We start from the raw sequence: 8,987 nt of genomic DNA on the forward strand, positions 1-8,987 counted from the left end.
CTACTGTTAGTTTAGTTTTTGAGGTCTAGTCTTCCAGGTCCAGTTTACCAGGTCTACTGTTCCTGATCCAGTTTTCCCGGTCTAGTCCTCCAAGCCCAGTTTTCCAGGGCTGGATTTGCAAGGCTGAAGTTCCAAGTCTCGTTTTCGAGGACTAGTCCAGGTTTGGTTTTTCATTCGTAGCTTTTCTTCGATGTTCAATAGGAAGACATTTTGTAAAACCTTTGCAAATGTAAATCATTAAAAAGAGTTCACTTATTATTCACTTATTATTCCGATTCAGTGCGGGACATCAGCTAAAACTTGTAAAAGCGGCGTCACCATGTTTGTTTTGAACTCTGGGCTCCACTAATTGACCCCAGTCTTCAGACCTCAGACTGAATTTCTATTCCCTGAGCTTTTCTTTTAATATATTCAGGCCCTAAACCATTAAGCAATTTATAGACCAGTAGCAGAATTGTAAAATCTATTCTACAGTTGACTGGAAGCCAGTATAAAAGAGAAAATCCGATTATCTTTTACACACTGACAGAAGGCTAACGGCTCCAAAAAAATGGTCTATCTGAGACATTTCCCTGCTGTGCATATGCAGATAGAATAGCTAAAAAGACCCCCGTTGATGTTTGAGTTTATCTGAGTGTATTTGTGCCCCGTTGTCACCCTTGTAAATAAGAGCACTTTCATCTTAAGTGTGAGTCCTCAGGACCCGTGCCACGTATTTCACCTTGCAGACTGTCCACTGTGACCTAACCTCGATTCAAACTGCAGAGGACATGGAATATATTTAGAGGCAACTGCGTTTCATCTTGCGGACCCTAAGTCGCCGCCCGATGAGGATAATACCGCAGCGTTTTTTTGCACATCCTCATTATGCACAAACAATACACTTGTCCGTCTCGTGTATTTACGCAAAGTCGTTTTGAGGACAAGAGCAGATGTTTTTTGTTTGTTTTTCAGGGGGGGCAGTTGGTTTTTGTTGAAAAGCAGTGCCTGACATGCACTTTGATTTTAGAATAGGTTGCTTGTCAGGAGCAATTGTGGGAATTTTTGGACTGAAGACAATGGTTCTCCACCTCCGTTTTATTTACCACTCTTCTGCCGGAGAATTGCCTCACTCGCGACAAAATGCTTCTGTATAAAATTTTGAATAAAAGCATTCGACGTTTTGCAAAGGAGTTATTATAACAGAATTCAGGAAAACCATGCTTCATGTTTCAATGAATTTACTCTTAATTTGAAAAAAATCCAAGAAATTTGCATCGCCCACAATATGCATTCGTATAAGACTTTACAAAATAAACGCAATGTTTTGCAAAAGAATCACGACACTATAATTTGGCAAAGTGCTGCTTCAAGTTCCAGTTTTTTGCTCTTAAATTGAAAAGAAAACAAATGCTAGAAAATGGTGTCACTTATTACAATGTGCATTAGCTTTAAAAAAACATATGTTTTGAAAAGGAGTCACTACAACAATTTAGCAACACGTTGCATCATGTTCCAGTTAATTTGCTCTCAGCATGAAAATAAAATGTACTGTTCCCATTACTACTGTCTAACATGAAATGCAGAAAAAGACTTCTGTATGCATAATTTGGATTTTGTGACACATTCAGAAACCCTGTTAAAACTTCACATACGCCCTGAAGTGCCTTCACGTACCTCCTTGGGTATGTGTACCCCCATTTGAGAACCACGGCTGTAGCATCTCGTGCATGAACTCAATTCCTCGTGGGAGTCTGCAGTTTTATTACCCAAAAAATGCCAATCTCCCACTACTTAAGAGGTAATCACGTTGGCACAATGTTCGCTGTGAGCGCAAAAAGTGTCTCATGTAGCCATAAAAACCATGTAAAGCAGCCAAGTGGTAATCACACAAAAGGAGCAGAAAAAAAAAAATCTCTTCTTAACATGCTTAAATGATGGATACATCCTCCACGCTTGGACTAGAATCTCTTTTCTCCTCCTTTTCCACATCTTGCTCCTCCTCCCAGGGCAAGCTATATCTCCGCTAATGACCCGAGGTCCTTCCCTGATTTGGCCCCGGCTATCCAAAGGATTATGAATAATGCATTGACTCCAAAATTGCAAAAGTAATCCTCTGAAATCTCCTTATGTGCGCTGGCAGCCCGTGTTGTCTGTTGCCATTGCCCCTCGTTCCTTCACGCTAAAATGCACGGGGGTTCAAAATACGCACCTTGGGCTACGGCGCAGTGATTGATTTATGACGACCACCATGTTGTATAAACTCTGAAAGGAATGCCGGTGGGGTGCGTTTCTATTTTCTATGCAATAGGAGTTGCAAAACTTGCTGACTCACCATTTAAGCCGGCCACGGAAAGAAAGAGGAGGCTTAGCTCGGATCGCCTTGCGTACTCGGCGGCCTATATGGATATTTATATAGGATAACCTGGTCTAGCCTCATCTCATTAATGTTGAAGTAATGCTATTACAGCATTTCGTCCTGTCACGGTCATCAGCGGATACGCTGGGATGTGCTGTATTCATGATCTGGCAGGTTGTGCTTAACACGCTCGCCACACCGCCGTTTGTTGCAGCGTGCATTGTGCGCTGCATGCAGCGGAGTCATTGTGCATGCAGAGGGTTTTCTTGCATACATTTCAGTGTGACATTGCACCAACCACGGCTTCACAAGTGCACCGTAAAGGACGAGCTGCCTTGTGAATACCTTGTGTCGGTATATAGGCGTGCACACGCGCGTGAAATCTATAATAATACAGTATTATTACACTGTGGTGATTAAATGATTATCGGATTAATAAGAATCATTTTTGATCAGCAATTTATTGTTTTGAGACTTGGTTTATGTTAAAATTGCCTGGTAATTTTTCCATCTGGACGCTTGGCTTTTGTCGTCCTTCATGAAAGCAAGAATGTTTGTGTTGAATCAAAAGGAAATATTTGGTTTTACCTAGGGAAAAACTATCAAGAATTTTGCATTTTTTCCCTATTTCCCACAAACCAAACCAGTAACAATCTTAATTGAGAAAATTTTGCATTTTCAGCACTGCCAATTTGATAAAAATCTTACTTTTGAAGAAATAAGTAGAAATGAAAGCAATTTTGTTTCTCATTCATGAGTTGACAAACTAATCAATACCTTTATCAATGTCTAAAATCATCATTAGTGGCAGCACTTTTACAGATTGTGTACATTAAATATTCATATGTACAATGGAACAGTCAAATTGTAATGCCATAAAGCTCATCAAATAAGTTGATGTCGACGTTGGTAAACATGAAATTTTTCAACGTTTACAAAAACAAAAAACCCTTTTAAAACAGTGTTGTGCCGATATTGTCTGATTTATTAGGTTTTGGAACTACAGTACATTTGTTGAGCATATTTTATTCTGCAACTTTCGAAAAGAATGTGCAACATCGTCCACTGTATTTCTGACTTGTCTCTTGGAGATTTGCATCAATAATAGCAATGTAGAGCTGTATAAAATTTAAAATAGAATGATGCTCCATGGTATATCAGTTAACAGAAATGTTAACATTTCACTTATGTTTGTTATCAAAGATTCAAAGTGTTCCCAGTGTGAGCAGAATCGTAAAAATTGAACTTGAAACTGATTTATTATCGGACATCAGGTTCCTAAAAATACGGAGGCCACTTTTTTTTTTTTTTTTTTTTATCAAAATGCCAAATTTTGGCGCCGATATTCATCCCGGCTGATAATGGTTTATTCCTACTTTACTCAGAAGTGCACTTGGTGCGAAAGCTGAGCCAATCAAGGTGAACACAAAGCTGTTAATTCCATTTTATGGACAATAGGCCTATCCACATGAAATCCTTATCTCCAAGAAATCCTTATCTCCAAAATCATTACGACTGTTCAACAATTAGCATTACATTGTGAAAGCAAATCATTTTCAACACTTTACCTTTATCAGTAATATGGAAAGTGGACATGTGGATGATAGATATATAAAAAAAATATATATTAAATTCACAATTATGTGAAGGATAAGGTTTTGGCCAGCAATACTATAGTTTCATTGAAGACTTTAGACAGATACCAGTAATCGGTAGCGATAGCATAGTTTGTCTTTCGATCGATGATGTCTTTTATTGGATTTGCAAAATAAAACATCACAGGCAGCATAATGTCATTCTGTGCCATCGTTAATAAGGCAAAGCATATACACTGACCTTTTCCCCAATTTTTTCCATTTATTATTTTTTTTTTTTCGGGGGGGGGGGTATTACGTTAGACCCTATTTGCATTCAAGCAAGTTTGCAAGTCAAAAATGTTTTTTACACCTTGGCAGCTTCTGTGGACTTTCACTTATCGATCAGCTGTATTGATCAGGTTGGTGTGAACTAAAGACTTTGTAATTTGTGTGACAACAAGGAGCACCGAGCGAAGAATGGAAGATGTACAGTAGAGTCCTACGTTAGCTTCTTGCTCTAGCCGTCGACTGGCTAGCTGCCATTTGCTTTCCGCTGGTGCTCAAAAGCTCGAATTTTATGTTTGTGTTGTATTACATTAGACAATTAAACTATGTTAATTGGAGCTTATTACACCTTATCAATTATCGTTGAGAGTGTGTTTAAAGTGTTTTATTGTTTCTAACGTATTCATTTTAAAATGGCCAATGCCTACTTATGTTTGAATGACACTTAATAATGTTAAAATGCTCCAACATCGCCTCTCCAGTAAATAAAGATTTTATGATGGCGGCAGTTGGGACTCTGTAATGATTTATTCCAAATAAGATTTCATTAGGAAATTCCATTTTCAACCAGGGCGTCAACCAGTGTCACAAAACGGATCGCGTTTGACTCCGAGATGGTAGTCAAGTCTCAAGTCTCTGAACCAAAGGTCCGAGTCTTTCGGTGCCAAGTCACGTTCGCCATTTTGTCGCGACAAGCGAAACACCTGGTGAGTTTTTGTGACATCTGGCGGCATTTTGGCAACCTCTGGCGACCTTGAATGAAGCCTGCGGAATCCTTCGAGGACGCTCGCCAGTGTTCGTGTTTCATTGGGATAGGGGCCAAGGGGAAAATGTACATTTTGACTTGTCCTTTTTTAACCTATCCTCCCGGTTCAGTTCAACTGTTGGCTTGGTCAGAAGTCGTTCTGCGAGGAGGACGTTGCACATGAGCACAAGCGCTTAGTGCTTAGAGGCAAAAATCAATTAAATGGAAACATCTACAAGTTGAAATTGCCCTTGATCAAAGTTGCAAATATATCAATTTTCTTAGCCTCTTGTCCTCACGTGGTCGTGGGCGTGCTGGATCCCATCCCAGTTATCTCTGGGCAGCAGGCGGGTGACACCCAGAACTTGTTGCCGGACAAATGCAGGAGGGACATAGACGAACATCCGTTCACACTTACAATCACACCTAAGGGCAATTGGGAGTGTCCAATATACCAAACAGGTATGTTATTTGGGGAGGAAACCACAGAAAGCCCACTTAGGCACGGGGAGAACAGGCAAACTCCACCCAGGAAGGCCGGAGCCAGAATCAAACCCGCGACCACTGAAGTGTGCGGGAACAATTCTTCCACCATTCGGCCCTGCAAAAATGTCCCTTTTCTTTTAGTTTTAAATGGCGTGAGAGAGACGAACGTGACGCTCACAATTTTCAAAGCAAGAGTCTCGAGTCTTGAGTGGAAATCAGCTCTCAAAAAAAAATAAATACTCAAGACTGAACCTCCAAGTGATAAGTCTCCATCTACGATTTGACCGGTGTGAAAGTTTGCGCTCCCACATTGTTTCATCAAAGCCTTTGGCTGCAGTCAGCTCCTGGAATCCACAGCATCCTTTGTAAAATTAAAGTCGGGCAGGACGAGTTCGAGAGAAACATTTGGGGATTAAACCCAATTTCGTGGATGTCTTTTAATGTTTGAAGTGTCTTTCACACCCACACAGTGCATCACCCTGATGAATCGGGCGAGTATTAAGGGGTTGGGCTATCAGCGCAGCACCTGATGATGGAGTGCCATTCGTATCTGGATTTATGTAACAAGTGAAAAAGAAACTGCTGAGGTAGGCGAGTGCGTTTGGCACCTCAAAGCGTTTGCCCTCAGTGATTCCCATCAGTCCAGGTAAGCTATGACGCGCCGAAACAAGGGACGCGAGACGACGAGCGAAAGTGCGGCTTTCTCCGTGATGCGGTACCTTCGAGCTTCCCGGATCGCGCCCGATCGCTCGGAATATTCCCAAAACCGGCACGCTCGTGTCCGCCTTGAGGACCGCATCACTCATTTCATAAAAACGTGTCACGAAGCTCGTAAAAGCCGATTTCTTCCCTCGTGAAGGACGGGCATTCCTACGGTTCGTTATTAGACGCCGCTAATGAACCCTCATCCATATTTCTGTCCTCCCACAGGTACGCGATACTTGATGATTACGTGCAATTAAATGCCGTATGTATCTCAACTACATGTCATTAGAAGGGAGAGGACATTTGCGGGAAGAGAGATGCCCCCTCCCGAATGTATCTCACGCACGCAGGCGGAGACCACACATTCACATGCAACACTAGTAGACCGTATTTTATGATAATTCATGCTCAGTTATGACATCCACATAAGTTCTTCCCGGGCGTCCGCTCTGATTGATGCGCAGCTGGCAGCGGATTTACAACTCTTACCTTGAGACACAGATCAGAGGTGCAAAGGACAAGCGAGCGCCTCTCCCCCGTGTACCAAGTGTCCATCCGTGCGTTCGTCGGGCGCCGCGCTTGTGTCCAGTCGGAGGGGCAGCCGGTGCGGTGACAGCTGGAATAGTTGTGGCAGAAATTTCAGCTCATCAATCAGACGGCGAATCATCTCCCATATCTCTTTGACTTTCTCCTGCTGACACTCTTGCACTCACCGGTTACGGGCGCTCACAGCGGAGATCTCCATCTCGCGGTGCTGCCGCCGCCGCTGCTGCAATCCCTGTGCATTCATGATTGAGTGTGAGTGTGTGTGTGCGAGGGAGGAAGGTAGGGAGAGGGTGGGCTGGCGGGTGGGGAGGGGGAGGAGGAGGAGGAGAGGAAGGGGACGGCACCCAAGCCGCCGGGGAGAGTCCGGTCGGCGGTCCGCATGGCTAGCGAAGACCCCCTTAACTTGTCCTCCACAGGCTGGATGTTTTGACACTGAGCTGTTATGTAATCCGAACGGGGCTTTGGAAGGCGGCGGGGGAGGGGAGGGGGGCGGTTTTTGGGAAGGAGGGGTGCGGGTTGCAAAAACGATAATGCATTGTGCTTTTAATTGGATGTCTACCGCTCAGCCACTTCTCCGCCACCTCCGCCCGTCTATACATCTGACACATTGTTTACGAGAGGTATTGAAGGGGGCTGACTGGAGCCGGGGTGCCGTACCGAGCTGGGGCCGGGGCGGCGGGGTTCGGGGGGGGGCTGGGTCACGAAAGAGGAGATCCAGCGCAGCGGCAGTCTTAATGAGACTCTGAGACGAGTGGGAGAATTAAATAATGTGAGAAAGTAATAGAGACAGTGAGTCAAGGCGAGAGAGGAATGTACTCGTGCTCTGCTAGCTGGCTGATATTGATTAGGCAGCCACCTGATATTTATTAGGCAGCCGCTAAATTCATTCCCTCTCTTTGCGGCCTAATGACGTCTACGATCCTGTCAATAAAGGCAACGGATAAACTCATTTAAGGACTTAGTCCGCGTCGGTTCTAAATATGTAAGATGCAACTTTTTTCAATGATTTACCCCCTGCAAACATTTGTTCAGTCAAGTAAGTGGCCCAATGTATTTTTTTGATGAAAAACATTTTTGCAACTTTAATTTCGCGATTGCATTTAGACTGGTATTGAGAAGTATTTTACTCGGCAATTTCAGAAGATAGGAGGGACAAACCGATTATTAGCCTAGCTGATTATCTGCATTTTGAGAAATATCAGCATTGGCCTTTGTTTCTGTTTAAAATGAGAAAGAAACTTGCATAAACTTTAACATTTCACTTGATTTTAAATGTTGAAAAACTTTTATTTACTGCAGAAAGCAAGGGAGAAATTCGCCACATAGGTTTTGATTTAACCTTTTTAAGACATGCGGATGATGCTGGGAGATTTTTGAACACGTTATTAGCAATTCAAAACAAACACATCCGAGGTAAAAAATACGCTTATTTTCCAATCTGAAAAGTTGATCAATAACATTATGCTTTGAGACTTTAAAATTTGATTAAACTTTTTCCCCTTACCTGAAAATTATTATCAGAGCAAGGAATGACCAAAAAAATCTGGAAAAAAAACTGTGACACCTCTTCTACCAAATCAAAGCCCTAAGGTAAGCAAAGCTGCACTAATCGAGCTGATGCACACTTAAGTGAATGGTGACAAAATGTTTAATATAATAGTTTTGTGGTATGATCATGGGCCACATTGTACACAGCGTGTACAGTATGAAGTGCTGCCTCCGCAAATAAAATTCTTTAATTGTCTTCCTGGGAACTTGCTTTCTCTCCTCAATTAGGGCTTTGCTTCTGTAAGTAGAAACCGCTCTCGTTGCGAGGCTCAGACTACGCCCCCGGTCGTCATGGTAATGGAAGCCAGGCTTGCTGCTTGTATGAACTCTTAAAACGGGCTGGGTTTATTTAATAACGTGAGCTGCAATTCTTGATTTACGGCCTTAATTTTCGGCAAAAGCATTTTACAGACATGCCATAAAAACAGCTGGAAAACAGTTTTCGTTGTGGACGAATTTCGGCTGACTAAAATCATTCGCGCAAACCATCGTCACCAAAAGATAATTAATTGGCTAACGCGAGCGGCTAGCCGCTTTTACACACCCTGATTTCTTACTTTAATTAGGTTGCCCAACAATTTAGATCATATCAGAACCGTAACCACGTCTGGATGGAAGGAATGACAAAAGCGTGAAGTTGAACATACAGTTTGCTGTCTCGTTAGTGTTTTACACGCTTGCTAGCTACGTGTAGCTGTGTAAAAGCACTCACACCAATTTACAGCTTCATGGGATTCTGTGTAAAAGGCAATACGAC

General features: G+C 42.6%; 1 protein-coding gene across 1 annotated transcript in view; it reads right to left on the reverse strand.

The window, feature by feature from the left end:
* Positions 1–7,084, reverse strand: part of LOC148419870 (inhibitory synaptic factor 2A-like) — a 36,999-nt gene extending 29,915 nt beyond the window's left edge. The window contains exons 1-2 of the mRNA XM_088421587.1: positions 6,850–7,084; positions 6,626–6,752 (exon numbers count right to left, since the gene is read on the reverse strand). The gene's annotated coding sequence lies outside the window, so the exon portion shown is untranslated. The remainder of the gene's footprint in view (positions 1–6,625; positions 6,753–6,849) is intronic.
* Positions 7,085–8,987: the final 1,903 nt, after the last annotated feature.

This window comes from Hippichthys cyanospilos, chromosome 8 (assembly GCF_059441005.1).
Source record: "Hippichthys cyanospilos isolate Australia breed blue-spotted pipefish chromosome 8, RoL_Hcya_1.0, whole genome shotgun sequence".
Taxonomy (NCBI): Eukaryota; Metazoa; Chordata; class Actinopteri; order Syngnathiformes; family Syngnathidae; genus Hippichthys; species Hippichthys cyanospilos.